The sequence below is a fragment of the Chrysochloris asiatica genome, unplaced genomic scaffold (genome assembly GCF_000296735.1).
Source record: "Chrysochloris asiatica unplaced genomic scaffold, ChrAsi1.0 scaffold00089, whole genome shotgun sequence".
Classification (NCBI taxonomy): domain Eukaryota; kingdom Metazoa; phylum Chordata; class Mammalia; order Afrosoricida; family Chrysochloridae; genus Chrysochloris; species Chrysochloris asiatica.
Genome location: NW_006408607.1, coordinates 11,607,254 through 11,626,039, shown reverse-complemented (window position 1 = coordinate 11,626,039; position 18,786 = coordinate 11,607,254).

Sequence of the window (18,786 nt, the reverse complement as noted above, 5' to 3'; positions counted from 1 at the left end):
TTGTGGTGTTGGAGGAAGATACGAAAAGTGCTATGGGCTGCCAAAAGAACAATTAGATCTGTTTTGGAAGAAATGCAGCCAGAGTGCTCCTTGGAGGCCAGGATGGCTAAACTTCTTCTCTCATACTTTGGACATATTGTCAGGAGGGAACAGTCGCTGGAGAAGGAGATCATGCTTGGTAGGATGAAGGGTCAGAGAAAAAGAGGAAGACCCCCCAATGAGATGGATTGGGCATATGGCATCATTGATGGACTCAAGTGTGGCAGTAGTAGTGAGGATGCCCAGGATTGGACATTGTTTCATTCTGCTGTGCTTTGGGTCGCTATGAGTCAGTTCCGACTCTATGGCACCTGACAACAACAACAAGACAGCAAGTTACAAAGTAGAATAGACTTTCTGGGTTTTCCTGCCTGTGTACAAGAGTAAATCACCAGATCTTTCTCATGTGAAGCTGCCTTTTGTTTAGCAGCCAAGTACTTAATTGTTGGTTTCTCAAGGCTATGCAAAGGGTTTCGATTGTGTGGATCATGACAAGCTATGGACCACATTGTGAAATATAAGTATTTCAGAACACTCAACTGTACTTCTGAGAAATCTGTACCTGGACCAAGAAGCAATTGTTCAAACAGAGCATGGTAACACTGAATGTTTAAAAATTGGGAAAGGTGTGCGACAAGGTTGTGTTCTTTCACCATACTTATTCAACCTGTATGCTGAGCAATTTGGACATATTGTCAGGAAGGCACAGTCGCTGGAGAAGGATGTCATGCTGGGTAAGATGGAGGGTCAGAGAAAAAGAGGAAAACCCCCAATGAGATGGATCAGCCAGGTGGCATCATTGATGGCGTCAAGTGTGGCAGGGGTTGTGAGTTTGGCCCAGGATCAGACATTGTTTCGTTCTGCTGTGCATTGGGTCACTATGAGTCGGTTCCGACTCGATGGCACCTGACAACAACAACATGCTGAGCAAATAATACGAGAAGCTGGGTTCTATGAAGAAAAACGTGGCATCGGGATAGGAGGAAGACTCATTAACAACCTGCGATATGCAGATGATACAACCTCGCTTGCTAAAAATAACAAGTATTTAAAACATTTACTGATGAAGATCAATGAGTACAGCCTTCGATATGGATTACATCTCAATGTCAAGAAAACAAAAATCCTCACCACTGGACCAATAAACAACATTCTTATCAATGAAGAAAAGATTGAAGTTGTCAAGAAGTTCATTCTTCTTGGATCAACTATCAACACTTGCGGAAGCAGCAGCCAAGAGATCAGATGACATATTGTATTGGGCAAATCTGCTGCACAGGAATTTTTTAAAGTGTTGAAGAGCAGAGATGTCAGCTTGAGGAATAAGGTTCGCCTGACCCAAGCCATGGTATTTTCAATAACCTCATATGCATGCGAAAGCTGGATATCAGCTTTCAGATCAGATCTTAGAACTGATGCCTTTGAATTGTAATGTTGGAGGAGAATACTAAAAGTGCCATGGACTGCCAAAAGAACCAATAGATCTGTTTTTGAAAAAGTGCAGCCAGAGTGCTCCTTGGAGGCCAAGATGGCTAAACTTCGTCTCTCATACTTTTGACATATTGTTAGGAGGGAACAGTCACTGGAGAAAGAGGTCATGCTGGGTAAGATAGAAGGTCAGAGAAAAAGAAGACCCCCAATGAGATGTATTGTTTAGGTGGCATCATTGATGGACTTAAGTGTGGCAGCAGTAGTGAGGTTGGCCCAGGATTGGACATTGTTTCATTTTTCTGTGCATGGGGTCTCTATGAGTTGATTCCAAAGTCCATGGCACCTATCAACAACAAAAAACATCAGTGAACATTGGTGTGCGTATATCTACTCGTGTTATGACTCATATTTCTTGTTGGTAAATAGCAAGTAGAGAAATTGCTGGATCTTAAGGTATCTCTATTTCCAAGCTTCTGAAGAAACACCATACTGTTTTCCAGAGTGGCTGGACCATTTTGCAATCCCACCAGAAATGTAGGAGGGTCCCAGTCTCTCCACTTTTTCTCCAACCCTTATTGTCCTCTACTTTTTTTTTTTTTTCTTTGTTATTATTGCTCTTGTGAGATGATATGTGATTGTTGTTTTGATTTGCATCTGTCTAATGGTTAGTGATCATGAACATTTCTTCATATGTTTGTTGGCTGCCCAGATCTCCTCTTTGGTAACGTTATAGGTTTGTTTTTAATTTTCATCAGTAAGTACTTCAAGAACTCTTAACTTTTTGTAAGTAAGATTGTGTCATCATATTACAGCTTGTTAATAATTCTTCCTCCAATATAGATGTCTTGGTCTTCTTCATATAGTCCAGCTTCTTACATTATTTGTTCAGCATATATATTTGATAAGTATATTGAAAGGAGACAACACTGGCACACATTTTTCATGACTGTAATTACACAGTATGCTCTTATTCTCTTTGAATAACTGCCTATTGTCATATTCTGGTGTGGTAATGTAGGATAAGTACAGGACTGCAAGGGTGGTTTAAACCACAAGGTTGGTGTTTCAAACTTACCAGTCTCTCTTCAGAAACCCTATACTAGGTAGCTTTGATTTGGAACCTATTTGACAGACTTTAACAACTGACAACTAACAATAACAGCTACTATTTTTAACATGAACATATTAAATATTTAACTTAATAAGTAGGTGTTCTGGAATTCCCATTATTCACAATGATATCCATAAGTTGTTACAATTCACAAAGTTGAATTTGTGTAGTAAATAACACACGTCAACATCTTTCTTGTCTTAACTATTTTCAATCAAGATCCATTTGTCCTCAACAATGATATACTTTGTTCTGTGATCTCTTCTGAACCTGGTTAAAATTTCTAGTAGTTCATTGTTGTATTACTGCAACAATTTTTGAATTCTCTTCAGCAAAATTGTAATTATATGTGATATGATTGACATTGTTCAATAATTTCCACATTCTGTTTAATCACCTTTCTTTGGAATAGAAACAATATGGATCTCTTCCAATTGTTGGCCAGGTAGTTATAGTACATTTCTAGCTTTGCATTCATTTATTGACACCTCTTAGTTGGTATTCCACCAATTACTGGAAACTAGCTTTTCACCAATACCTCCATTACAGGTTGGACTTCTTTCTTCAATACCATTAGTTCTTGGTCATTTGCTGCCTCCTGAAATGGTTGAAAATCAATCCTGATTTCGGAGGTGGACTATGTACATTTTTTCCTGTTCTTTTAATGATCTTTTTCTTGATTAAAAAATGTCACCTTTCCACTGGTCTGGTCATCAGTCATTAATTCTTTATGTGTCAAATCTATTCTTAAGTTTTTCTCTAAATTCAGGCAGGATATACTTATGTTCATACTTTGACTCTGATGGGCTCATTTTAATTTTCTTTAACTTCAAGTTTAGGTTGCATATGAGAAATTGACAATCTTTTCTGTAGTCAATATCTGCCAGGACTTGTTATCACTGATTATATTGAATTCCTCCATTGTCTTTGTCCATAAACGAAGATTTAATTCCTGGATATTCCACTCGGTGAAGTCTCCCAGTATGTTGTTGCTATTATGTGCCATCAAGTCAGTTCCAACTCACAATGACTGTACAATAGAATGAAGCAATGCCAAGTTCCACACAACCTTCACATAATCATTATTGTTATATCTGAGTCCATTCACATCACTCTGCCAATCCATCTCATTCAAGATATTCTGGTTTTTTTGTCCCTCTTCTTTACCAAGCATGTTATACTTTCCTGGTCCTGCCTCATAGTATGCCCAAATTATATGAGATGAAGTCTCATCAATATTAATTCTAAGGATCATCTTGTTGGTCATCCTTCCAAGACAGACTTGCTTTGTTTTGTTTTTCTTCTGGCCAACTTAAACCAAAGCTACTGCCATGGAGTCAACTCTGACTCATAGTGACTTATATAGGATCTCAAGAATTGTAAATCTTTATAGAAGCAGAAAGGCTCATATTTCTGCCATCGAATGTCTTTTGGGTTGAACCATTTATAGAAAATCCACATAATGAAATAACAGACACAGTGTCAAATGACAATCGATGACAATTTCGATATTCTTCAAAAGCATCAGAATTCAAAGGAATTAATTCTTCACAAGTATTTCTAATTCATTGTACAGCTTTCAAATATATATGAAGGACTGGAAATATTATGGTTTGGGTGAGGCACACCTTAGTGTTCAAAGTGAAATCTTTTATTTTTAAGTCTTTAACGACAGCTTTTGTAGATTTTTTTTCAATGGAACATGACCTTTCATTTATTGACTACTGCTTCTATGAGTGTTGATTGAGGATCAAAGTAAAATGAAATCCTTCACAACTTCAATCTCTTCTTCATTTATCATAATGCTATCTTTTGATTCGTTTGTGATGATTTGGGTTTTATTTATATTGAATTTCAATCCATATCAAAAGCTTCATTCTTTGGTCTTCTTCAGCAAGTGCTTCAAGTCCTCTTCACTTTCAAGAAACTAAGTTGTGTCATCTGGATATTGAAAGATTTTAATGAGCCTTCCTTGAATTATGACAGGTTCTACTTCACACAGTCTGTCTGGTGTTGTAGAATTAACACCTGATTGCAAGTTCGGTTTGAACTGTAAAATCAGTGTTATAATGTTACCAGCCACTCTTTGGAAACCTATATAGCATCACTATGAGGAGTCCTGATATGGTGCTCTGGGTTAATGCACTGGACTGCAAAGTCAGTTTGAACCACAATGTTGGCAGTTAAAGCTCACCAGCTGCTAATTATAAATCCTATGTGTTGGAACAGACTAAATGACACTTAAAAACAACAGCAACAACAACAATAAATTCAATAAGTATGTTCAAAGCATACAAACTTGACGCAGACCATTTCTGATTATAATTTATAAAGTAACCCCTTGATCTTTTCCAATAACTAACTGACTCTTAGTCTATGTACAAGTTCCTCATAATTTCCATTCTTTGCAATGTTATCCAGAGTTTTCTATGATACACACTGTCAAGTGCCTTTGCGTAGTCAATAAACACAAGTAAACATCTTCCTGGTATTCTCTGCTTTCAGCCTAGATCCATCTGATGTTAACAACGATCCCTTATTGCATATCTTCTTATGAATTTGGCTTGCATTTCATGTAGCTTCTGGTTGATGTGCTGTTGCAAGCATTTTTCAATTATCTTTAGCAAATTTTACTAGCATATGATCTTTATGATATTGTTCAATAATTTCTTCATTATAGTGAATCACTTTTCTTTGAAATGTGTACAGATACAGATAACTTTTAGTTGCTTGGTTATGTAATTATCTTCCAAATTTCTTGACATAGACAAAGAAGTGTTTTCAGTGTTGAATCAGCTTGTTGAAACGTTTGAATTGAAATTTCTCAATTTCTGGAGCCTTGCTTTTCATTAATGTCTTCAGTATAGTTTGGATTTCTTCCTTCAATACAACCTGTTCTTTAATTACTTTGTTTTCCAAAAAGTGGGGTAAATCTGTATGTTATTGTGCTGGGGACAGCATATGCAGACCCTAGGTTGATCAGTGGCCCTGTGACATGGACGAAAATCCAACCCCATGGCCCTCCTCAGGACTGCGAGCCGTGGACCCTGAGGGCCAAGGAAGTGACCTCCTGATGTCCTGGGTTCATTGGTTTTTGCAAACTCACTGGTTTGCTACCTCTGTATAATTTTCTTTGGTCCTAATATTGTTCATTCTATGCTTCTAACTCCAGTAATTGTAGCTTCTTAGAAAATGGTTTCTTTTACAATGCCTCTCTTAATGCCTCCACTGTGTTGGCAGTGTGTGGAGTCCTGGGAACAAATCTTTCTGAGGAACAAGCGATAGCCACCTGGGATGAAGTCAGAACTGCTCCTTATTTGATTATTCAGTTATGTTTGATATCCATGAACAATAATGTGTTTGAAACCCCTTTATAGAGCAGAGGCAGTAAAAGTTTCCTCAGATAATTCAGAAAGGCCAGAAATAGGTTTATTGGGAATATGAGAAAAGGTATTTAGAGAAAAACTACCCAAGGTTTGTAAATAAAGTGGAATGGTAAATTCTGGGAATGTTGGATTAGAGGATAATAGTGGCAGCCCCATTAAACCACCTCTGAATATAATCTGTTTAACACAGATGCTCTCCTTCCTCCTGAAAGTATATAGGAATGTGATAATTAAGAACAATGTAGCATTTTAGATATAGATAAATGAAGCCCAGTGCCTGAGATCTTGCAAAAAAAAAACAAAAGTTTGCAATGTGTACAGAGACAGCTTGGCTCCTTTCAGGAACCTTGCTTTATGTTAAGTATCCTTAAGAAACCGCACATCGCTGCTCTAGATCATTTAAGCCTAAAAGTTAATATATAACAGCTTGATTGAACCTTTTTTTTATAACATTAAAATTCTAGATTGTTAAGAAAAACTATGAAAATATTTTAAAAGTTGTTCCTGTGAATCATTATGTCCTGTTTTGAATGATTAATCACATTTTAGTTTTGTATCCTGTCTTATATAAAGAATCACATCCTCCCTTTGTGAATTACATCCTCCCTTTGTGTATTACATCCTTCCTTTGTAATAAGTCCCTCCCTAAAAAAAAGAGAATAAAAGACTGAGGTAGAGTGAGTTCTGTGTGCAATGCTAGGCAATATGTTTGCAGATCTGTCTATCTGCCAGCTTGCATCATATCTGTTTGCCTGTCTTTTTTGTATATATTTTGTCTCTCTCTTTCTCTATCCCTTTCGCCTCCAGATCTCCCTTCTTCGTGACACCCACACTTCCTTGTTGAGGCTGGAACCCGATGGGCCGCGACATTGTTGTTGTTTATAAGTGCCATTGAGTCGGTTCTGACTCATAGTGACCAAACATAGGGTTTTCAAGAAATGATTGACCTTGTGGTTCAAACCAACTTTGTGGTTCAGTGCCTTATCTCACAATGCCACACCAGGACTCTTAAATCTGCATAATATCCATTAATGTCTTCTTATTGTAGTTATGGATATTGCCATATTACTGACAATGTTGTACTTCAGGATATATCTAGAAAGATTCTCTTTAATAATGGATATAATACAGTTCAGGTCAGTTTGTCATTTTCAGCATAGTTCCTAGGATTGCCAGATTCAAAAATTGCAATAATGGTTTATTTCAGTTCTCCAATACCTAGGATATAAGAATTGAAACATTTAATTAAACTGATGCAGCACTGAAGCCACTTATGCATCTATGCCAAGAAACATAGAAGACAGCACCATGGGAGACTGATTAGAAAAGAGCCATATTTGTGTCCATTTCCAAAACAGGTGACCCAAATGAATGCGGAAACATTGTACAATATCATTAATATCACATGCAAGTAAAGTTTTGCTTAATATAATTCAAAAATGGTTTCAACAGTACATTGATAGGTAACTGCCAGAAGTTCAAGCCAGATTCATACAAGGGTATGGAGTGAGGGATATCATTGCTGATGTCAGATAGACATTGGCTGAAAGCAGAAAATAACAGAAGTTTATCTGTGTTTATTGACTATTCAAAGACATTCAACTGTGTGGACCATGACAAACTATGGACAACATCGCTAGGACTAAGTAGTCCAGAACTATTAATAGTGCTTATGAAGAACCTGTACATAGACTAAGAGGCAATTGTTCCATCAGAACAAGGGGACACTGGATAGTTTAACATCAGGAAAGCTGTGTTCTAGGATTGTATTCTTTCACCATACTTATTAAATCTGTATGCTGAGTAAATAATTTTGGAATCTGGATTATATGAACAAAAATATGGCATCAGGATTGATGATGAGGAATCATTTACAACCTTCTATAGGCAGATGATAAAACTTTGCCTGTTGAAAGTGAAGAGGACTTAAAATATTTAATGATGAAGATCAAAAATGAGAGCCTTCAGTATGGGTTGCACCTCAATGTAAACAAAACAAAAATTTTCACCATTGGACTAATGAATAACATCATGATAAATGGAGAAAAGATTCTGAAGTTGCCAAAGACGTAATTTTTCTTTTATCCACCATTAACACTCATGGAAGTAGCAGTCAATAAACCAAGTAATGTATTGCGTTAGGCAAATCTGCTGTAAAAGACTTCTTTATTGTATTCAATAGCAAATATGTCAGTTTGGAGACTAAGGTATGCCTGACCAAAGTCATTATATTTTTTATAACCACATACGTATGTGAAAGTTGGACAATGAATAAAGAAGACTATAGAATTGATGCCTTTGAGTTATACTGTTGGAGAAGAATATTAAAGCATCTAAGGACTGCCAAAAGAACAAGCAATTCTATTCTGGAGGAAGTATAACAAGAATGCTCCTTAGAAGCAAACATAGCCAAATTTTGTCTCTCATATTTTGCACATGTTATCAGGAGGGACCATTCTCTGGAGAAGGATATCATACTTGGTAAAGTAGAGGGACAGAAAAAAAGAGGGATACCCCTATGAGATGGATTGGCACAGTGGCAACAACAATGGACTCAAGTGTAGCAGCAATAGTAAGGGTGGCACAGAACCAGATGGTGTTTTGTTCTGTTGTACATAGGATCACTATGGGTTAGAACCAGCTTGACAGGACCTAATAAAACAAAACAAAACAAAAAATGCCTAATGTATTGATCTTACCCCACTATATTCCATTACTGATGACCTTTAATTTCCTAGATTCATACTTTGGACATTCCGCATTCCAATAATAGTGTATGTTTACAGCTGTTTCTTTTTATTTTGAAGTATGTCGCATCATCAAAGGGGTTTCTGAAAGCTTTAGTCCATCCATGTCATGAAGGTCTACTAGACTTTGAAGAAGAAACTCTCCCTTAAGTTGCATTCTGAGTGCATTTCAACCTGATGAGTTTATCTTCTGCAACTACATAAGATTATGTTTTGCTACTATCCATTAGGTTCTCATGGTCAGTCCGTTTAGAAATACATCACCGAGTCCTTCTTTGTCTGTCATAGTTTGAAAGCTCCATGGAAATCTGTCCACCAAAGGTTAGCATTTGAAATACTAGTGGTATTATGACAAATCACCTCTTTATGGAAAACTGACATATGAGTGATGGTGATGAGTAGTAACTACTGTTAACTTTAATTATGTCAGTGCTGCAAAATTTGTTCAGAAAGTGCATTATTAACCAAACTGATTAATTCACTTTCACAATTTCCTTATAATTTATTGTTAGGAAGAATAATGAAGAATGACATTGTTATAATTAAAGTAATAAACACAATCATAACAAAAAAAACAAAACAAAACAGAGGGACAGAAGTCAGTTGCAATAATAAAATTAGCATTCAGACAATTGAAACTCTTTTTAAACTAAATTAAAATAAATTTTAAGACTCATCAATTTTAAAACACAAAATTAATATATGATCACAGAGAAGTTATTTACTTTCAAATTTAAATTAATGTTCCATATTTTGTTTTGTTTTGTATTTATTTGATATTATATGATTGATTTTCCATGAGGGACCATTAATAATTATTTAGTAGATTCCAATGAACTTTTTATAGTAAATCTTCTTCTTAGGTATAAAATAAACCTGGAAGTAAAGAATTCATTAAGTGTTCAGCCTGAAGAAATATGATAAAGTGGAGAAATTAGGATAACAACCAACCAAGCATTAGCAGCATTCAAGGACCCCTCCCACTTTGCTGTCTCCCAAGCAAAATCCTTCCCTATTCCTTCTATAAATGTCATTCAGGACATCTTACTCCTGTCAATGTTATGGATTATAAAAAGTAAAATATGTAATTCAAAACCACAAAGGCTTAATTCAGCAGAAAATTGTACATAGTTGAAATAATCGTGAATGAAAAGAGAACAAAAGAAAATAATCTGTTCTAGAATGTCCATTTTATTCTTGGGTATAGTCTTTTGTGCTCTTCAGCATACTTCGCATTTAAAAAAATTACTAATTAAGTCCATTAAAAGACCTTGTGTGTATAACTGCATTGTCTGGATTTCCTATAAATTGCTATTTATTATCTGTTGTTTTTTTAGTGATGATCAAGACTCTTTGTCTCCTCTTTCTATATGCCTGGTTATAAATTTAGTGTCAGGCATTATATATATATAAAATTATTTGCAATTTGAAGCTCTGGATGATTTAATGTTCACCCAGAGTGTATTTATTTTTTTCTTCTGATAGACAGTTAAGCTATGGGAACCAGAAATTCCATATAGACTTGGTCTAATCAGGGAAAGAGAGGATTTAATAATGAGCTTTAGTTCTTTTTTTATACTAATTCTTGAAAGCTTTATTGTACATTGAGTGAGTGAAGGCTTATCGTGAAAGCTCAGCTTTACATTCAGCAAATCATTGTAATGATTATAATCCCCTCCATGCACCCTCAGCCAACAGTATTTACCTCAATTACATTTTTTTATTCTTGATGTATGCATACCATTTTGAAAATATACATTTGTTTGAATGTCCAAAGGGCACATTTTGCAAGCACCCCCCTGCCCACAGGCACATTGCCTTTCTCAGTCCATGGGCCTATAGTCCTCTGATGCTCTTTCTATGCCATCACCTCTGCCACCATCTTTATTGTTGCCACTTTTATGATTAGGATCCCTTGCTCCTCTCATGTTCTTCCTTCTTTCAGTTTTAGTTCTTCAAAAGATAGTTGTAATTCCACTTCCCATTTCCTTCTTGTGTACAATTGCAAAAATATTGTGGGGTGATATCTGACTTCATAAAAGGTAATGAGACTCACTCAATTACTGCCCATGCTTAATCCTATGAGATAGAGGTAAGACATACATCCACCATCTAAAATTATTTGCCAATTTAAAAAACAACCACCCCTCACAGAGCACTTTCTATCTCTTTGCTGGGTTCAGTGATCCATTTCAATGGCCATACAGAATTCACTGACAGTATTCACAACTATGGGGTTTATTAGAGGAGTTAACAGGCTACAATTCTGGATCAAGAATGCTCAGGATACAGTTCCTCCAGTTGAGAGTGATTTACCTCAGCCATATCCACAAAAAGGCTACTCTCTGGACCTCAGTTTCTCAGCTACACAGACACTGACTTTGGCTAATGTTACAAAGCCCCCTTGTGCTGCCTATAAATACCGAAAGGACACTACGCTCAACCATAAACCTCAATCTGATGGTGTTCAGTTCTACCTTGGTGGGTCAGCAAATTTCACTCTCCTGATTAAATACTGGAAGGCACCCAACTCTACAAGGGAAACTACTGCATGAAGGCACTCAGTTTGCTTGTTCTGTGGGCCAGGATTCAATCATTCTGCTCTGTCTTGTGCTGTTGGTTCTGATGCCACTTCTCCTCTGTCACTCCTCTGGTATCACAGCTCAGCATCCTGGATTGAGGAGGTTAAGCTCACCGAATTCATAGGGTCCATAGAACATGCTCTGCTCCTTAATCTTCTTTACTGAAGATAGTGAGATCTCCCATCCCTGCTTCTCAGGTGTTTAACTTTAAACCCAGTAGGATGGAAAATTGACCATTCCACACATTAATGTTCCCTATTTGCATGACCATACTTAGACATTTGGTGGGAGTTACAAAGCTCTGGGTAGAGGAGGCATATCAAAGAACTCAAAGCATAATAGTCATAGAAATGCCTAGGGTATTTCTAGGCTCCTTCTCTTTGTTGTTGTTGTTATGTGCTATGGAGTCCTTCTCCTTAGGAGGCACTAAAATGGAACTTATACCCCATCCCCTTGATATTATAAGTCTCCAAATAGTTCTTTTACCTTCTCAACCTCTTAGACAGGAATTTAATAGATAGCAATTGTCTCAAGGGTGGGGGAGGGAAGAGAACTATATTGTATGTCTGTTGTTGTTGTTGCTGTTACGTGCCGTGGAGTTGGTTCCAACTCATAGCGACCCTGTACAGGGTTTCTGAGGCTGTAAATCTTTACAGGAGCAGAAAGCCTCATCTTTCTCCCACGGAACAATTGGTATTTTCGAACTGCTGATCTTGCGGTTCGCAGCCCAATTCATAACCACTACGCAACCAGAGCTATATTATCAGTGATTTAAAATGTGATTACTGCCTAGGCTTGTATAGATATGGCACAAGAGAGGATGGGTGATTAAAGACATTGTAATAGAAACTATTTAAAGCACAGAGATAAACACAGTTTAGGAAAAATATTAGGAACAGTTCAGTGATCTCTGAAAAACATATTGAACAGGAAAACACATTGTGGTTGTTGCTAGGTGCTGCTGAGGAGATACTGATTCATAGCAACATTTTTGAACAACAGAATGAAATGTTGCCCAGTTATGCACCAAACTTATAATCATTGCTATACTTAAGACCATTTCTGCTTCCACTATGCAATCCAATGCATACCAACCCTGTATAGGATTTCTGAAGAGTGGCTGGTGGGTTTGAGTCACAGACTTAGTGGTTAACAGTCTAGTGTTTTTTATACAATGTCACACCTGGATTCCCTTTAGTCCATATTGAGAATTACTGGTAGTTGGAAACAAAGAAGAAGGATCAGTGGTTTAAAAATATGACCTTAGTGATAGAAATGATGCTGGAGATTACATGACAGGATTTTTGCAAGACCATTGACTTGTTCATAACAAATATCTTGTATTTTTTAACAACGTAAAAGATGGCAATATATATGGACCTCACCAGTTTGAATACATAGAAATCAAATTAATTACATCTATCTAAAGAGGCGGTGGAAAAGCTCCATATCATCAGCCAAAACAAGGCCTGGGGCAGACTGTGGAACAGACCAGCAATTACTAATATGCAGATTCAGACTGAAGTTGAAGAAAATTAAAACAAGTCCACAAGAACCAAAATATGTCCTTGAATATATTCCACTTGAATTTAGAAATCATCTCAAGGTTAGATTTGATAAATTAGACACTAATACCAAATACCAGACGAGTTGTGGGATGACATCAAGCACAATATACATACAGAAAGGAAAACATCAGTAAGGCAACAAGAAAGAAGAAAAAGACCAACATGAATATCAGAAGAGACTCTGAAACTTGCTCTCCATCATAGCAAAGCTAATACAAATTGAAGAAGTGAGGAGACAAAAGAGCTGAATAGAAATTTCCAAAAGGAGGGCAGCTCATGAATACAACGTCAAATATTATACAAAAATGTACAAAGACCTGGAGTTATAAAACCAAAAGAGAAGAAGATGGGAATTTCTCAAGTTGAGAGAACTGAGGAAACACTCAATCTTTGACTCGAAATATTGAAGGATTCTATTGGAGAAATGTTGAATGATGTATAAAACATCAAAAAAAAAAAAAAAAGGATAGAATACACAGAATCACTGTACCAAAAAGAAATGGCTGATGTTCAACGATTTCAAAAGGTAGCATCTGATCAAGAGCCAAGGATTCTGAAGGAAGAAGTTCAAGGTGCAATGAAGACATTGCCAGAGAACAAGACTCCAGCAACTGATGGAATACAAATTTAAATTTTTCAACAAACTGATTTGGCACATTCTAATCTATGCCAAGAAATTTAGAAAATAGGTACCGGGCCAACTGATTAGAAGAAATTCATATTTATTCTTAATCCAAAGAGAGGTGACTTAATGGATTGTGAAATCACTGGACAATATTAGCATTACTATCTCAAGGAATTAAAACAAAAACAAACAAACAAACAAACAAAAAAAACTGGCTATAGCAGTACATTGACAGGGAACTGCCAAAGGATCAGGCTGGATTCAGAAAATAACATGGAATGAGGGATATCATTGCTTACATCACCAGAAAGATATTTACTTGAGCTCTGGTAGTGTAGTGGTTACGAATTGGGCTGCGGACTGCATGATCAGCAGTTTGAAACTACCATCTGCTCCCCGGGAGAAAGATGAGGCTTTCTGCTTCCATAAAGATTTACAGTCTCAGAAACCCTGTTCAAGGTCGCTGTGTGTCAGAACCTACTTGACGGCACTTAACAACAACAACAACAATTCACTGTGCAAAGGCTTTAGATTATATAGATCAAGATAAGCTATGGACAACAATGCAGAGAATAGGTTTTCCAAAATACTTAATTTTGCTCATGAGGAACCTGTGCACAAAAGAGAACAAGGGAACACTGAGTGGTTTAAAATTGGGAAATGTGTCTTTCAGTGTAGTGTTCTTTCACCATACTATTCAATATGTATGCTGAGGAGATAATCTAAGAAGCTGGATTATATGAAGAAGAATGTGGCATCAGAATTACAGAAAGACTCATTGGCAATCTACCATATGCAGATCATATGACTTTGCTTGCTGAAAGTGAAGAGGACTTAAAATACTTAACTAATTAAAATAAAAAGCCACAGCCTTTGTTATGGGTTGCAACTCAGTATAAAGAAAACAAAAGATTCTTACCACTGGACCAATAAATAATATCAAGATAAATGGAGATAAGATTAAATTTGTCAAATTTTTGTTTTTCTCAGAACAACTATCAACACTCAATCAAAACATCAAATGATGTATTGCACTAGGCAAATCTGCTGAACAAGACCTCTTTAAAGTGTTCAGGAACAAAGTTTTCAGTTTGACGATTAAGATGCGCCTAACCCAAACTATGGTATGTTCAGTAACCTCATATGCATGTGAAAGTTTCACATTCAATAATGAAGACCATAAAATAATTGATGCATCTGAGTTAGGGTGTTGGAGGAGAATATTAAAAGAACCATGGACTGACAAAAGAACAAACAAGTCTGTGTTGGAGGAAGTACATCCAGAATTCTCCTTAGAAGGCAGGATGGGCAACATATTATCTGATAATAGTCATATTTTCTGGATTGACCAGTCCATGGATAAGGACATCATGCATGTTAAACAGAGCAACAGTGAAAAAGAGGAAGACCCTGTATGAGATAGATTGGCTGAGTGGCAGCAGCATTGAGTTCAAGTGTAACAATGATTGTGAGGTCATTGTGGGACTGGTTTCGTTCAGTTGTACATAGGTAGTTATGAGTTTGAACAAACTTGACAGCACTTAATAACAACAAGTCTTCTTTGCTAACGCCATAAATCTATATAAAATCATGCATTTCACATCTTTATTTGGACCACTGATTTTCCTACTGAGACCTGCTCCAAACATTCATATTCATCTACATAACTGGACTAGATCATTCCAGCCATCAGAAGAAGAAAAAGAAAAAAATGGATTAATCCTTGAAATAAAAATTCTTTAAAACCTACATCTGGTATGTCAGCAAAACTGACATTATTTTCAAAATACAGAAAGAAAAAATTTCCACAACCTACTATCTTCCTACCCTTTTCCAATGCCTCTCAAGTGGTTACTACCCTACTTCCATTCTTACCACCAAGAATCTTTTAGGATTATAGCAGACAAAGTGCTTCTTTTAACATGTAAGTCAGATCAACTCAGAATACCTTTGTCTCACTCATAGGAAAGTCTGTGGCTTCTGATGATTCACCATTCCTTGAATAATTCATATCCAAGTCAAATTTCTGGCATCATCACCAGTGATATTGCACTTACAATAATCTTGCAACTATTTCATATGTGCTCCAGACTCAGGATGTTACCTTGTTTGTTCCTTCTATAAATACTGCCATATGTTCTCTTCTCTATTTTTCTCATAATTTCTTAAAAGTAACAGGCAAGTAACAAGTAATACCCATGTACTTCCCAAGTTTCTTATGCTTTGGTTTTTCCTAGTGTGTGTAAATTTTACTGTATTTATATCTATAAGGAGCTCTGGTAGCAGAGTGGTTATGAGTTGGGCTGCTAACCTCAAGGTAAGCAGTTCAAAACTACCAGCTACTCCATGAGAGAAAGATGAGTTTTTCTGTTCTCTTAAAGATTTACAGCCTCGACAACCTTATACAGGGTTGCTACGGGTTGGAACTTACTCAAAGGCACACAACCACCACTACCATATATAGTTATCTCACTTACATACTTTATTTTTTTTTTACATTTTCACAAATAGTTGTACTCCATGAGTTTATGGTTCTTTTCAGTTTTCATATCTACTGTCTTGTTGTTGTTAGCGTCATCGAGTTGATACTGACTCAAAGAGACCCTATACAAACAGAACAAAACACTTCCTAGCCCTGTGCCAACCTCACAATTGTTACTACTACTGAGCCCATCACTGCTGTCACTGTGCCAATCAATCTCGTTGGAGGTGTTCATCTTTTTCTCCGACAGTCTACGTTATCAAATATGATATATTTCTCCAGTGACTTGTCCCTCCTGATAATATGCTCGAAGTGTGAGAGACAATGTTTTGCCCTCCTCACTTCCAGGGAGCACTCAGGCTGTACTTCTTCCAACACAGATCTGGTTGTTCTTTTGGCAGCCCATGGTACTTTTTATATTCTCCTCCAATACCATACTTATTGTATGTACTATATATATAGTTTATATATAGTACATATTGTATGGACCAAATCGGGCTGTGAACCACAAGGTTAGCAGTTCGAAACAACCAGCTATTCCGTGGAAGAAAGATGAGGCTTTCTGCTCCCGTAAAGATTTACAGCCTCAGAAACCCTGTTCAAGGTCGCTATGAGTCAGAACTGACTCAATGTCACATAACAACAACAACATTGTATGGACCATATATTGTTTGACTAACAGTAGGTATTCAATAAATATGAGGATGAGTCAAAAATTAAACACACTCCAGTTATATTAAAACTCCCATCTAATTCCATGGCTGATAACAACATTGAGCATGCACAGGAAGTGATTCCATTGAATAGATGAGTGACAGTGGATTATGTGGCAAATCATTTGCAAATCAGCCATGCCTCTGCTTATGAGTTATCCACACAACTCACAAAATATCATAAACAGAAGAAATTGTACATAGGTAAACAAAATTTGAACTGATATTGTAAGAAAGGTGAAAGTTTCTTGAAAAAATCACTTGTGATGAGATATGGATTCATCACTATGAGCCTAAGAGTAAACACCAGAGTATGGATGGAATGGAAACTTCATTAATCACTGATCAAGAAAATTTGAAAAAGGTCAGCTATCAGTGGGAAAATTGATGCCTACAGTTTTCTGGGATTCTCACAGGCCAATATTGAAATACTATTAAGAAAAAGGTTCAACAGTTAACAGTGATCCTTATAGAGATATGCTCACTGAAGAGCTGTGGCCTAAACTTCAGATTAAGTGCAGAAGACTGCTATCCAAGAGCTTTCTGATCTCACATAGCAATGGACTTCCCCACAACTCTGCCCACAGTGTTGGCACTGCACAGACTTTGCTTGGAGGTTCAAGTATCCTACCTAAGTCTTGATTTTTCTCCATTGGGCTTTCACCTGTTTGGTCCCTGAAAGCAGTCCTTCGAGGACAAAGATTCACCTCTGATGAAGAAGTGAAGACAGTGGTGTATTTTCGGTTCGCAACTCAGCCTAAAACATTTTCAATAAGGAAATACAAAAGCTTGATGACAGATGGACAAAATGTATTGAAAAGCAAGGAGACTTTGTAAAAAACGATGTATTTATCTTTTCTAAAAGCTAATTACAATAAATTCTACTGTCAAAATGTGAACATATCTTTTTATCATCCCATTCAAATGTCTGTTTTAAAATAGGTGTTGTTGTTGTCGGAATGTGCCATTGAGTCAGAACCGACTCATAGCAACCCCATGCACGGCAGAACGAAACAATGTCCGATCCTGAGCCAACCTCACTACCGCTACCACACTTGAGTCCATCAATGATGCCACCTGGCCAATCCGTATCGTTAGGGGAGGGAAATCAATATTTATAAGACAGTCACACATCTTAACATTATTTGTTCTCTTTCACACATTCAGACTATTCCTTGATCCCTGTGTCACAGAGCCCTGTTGTTCCAAAGTTGAGCATACATCAGTATTTACCTCTGTTGCATTTAGCCCATGTAAGCCTATCTAAGTGTTTCCCATCTACCTTGTCCTCTCTCCCCTTCCCCCTTCTTGTGCATTGCCCTCTCCAATGCCTGAACTATGATGTGTCTATTCGATACCCTGTGCTCTACCATCCCCTCCCTCTCATCCCTGGTAACCAACAAAGTTGTTGTTTTTTTTTCCCTTTCAGTATGGGAGTATCTTTTTTAAAGTTTTTCACAATAGTGTTCTTATGCAATATTTATCTTTTTGTGACTGACTAATTTCACTCCACTGTAGATGATTTTTGACTCCTCCTAGTATTTATTGAATTAATGTGTCTTCATTTTTGGAGTACTTATTCAATTTCCTTCTAATTCATAGTGTTCCTACAGGACAGGGTAGAACTGACTCAGAAAGTTTCTTAATCTGTATTTCTTGTGGGAATAAATCCTTAGGGTTTTCCTTCTCCGGAGTAGCTATTGGGTTCAAACTACCAACCTGTCAGCAGTGTTTAACCATTGTGACATCAAATCAAACCCATTGAGTCCATTTTAATTCAAAATTGCTCTGTATAGGATTTCTGAGATGGTAAATATTTAGAAGACTGTAGAGTTGCTGGTGTGCTTGAACTGCTGATCTCATGGTTAGTAATCCAGTGTGTATCCTACAGTGTCATTAAGGGCCCTTCACTGCTCTGGTAGCGTAGTGGTTACGAATTGGGCTGCGAACCATAAGGTCAGCAGTTCGAAACTACCAGCTGCTCCGCGGGAGAAAGATGAGGCTTTTTACTCCCGTAAGGATTTACACCCTCGGAAACCCTGTACAGGGTCGCTATGGGTCGGAACCGACTCGACGGCACATAACAACAACAACAACTGATC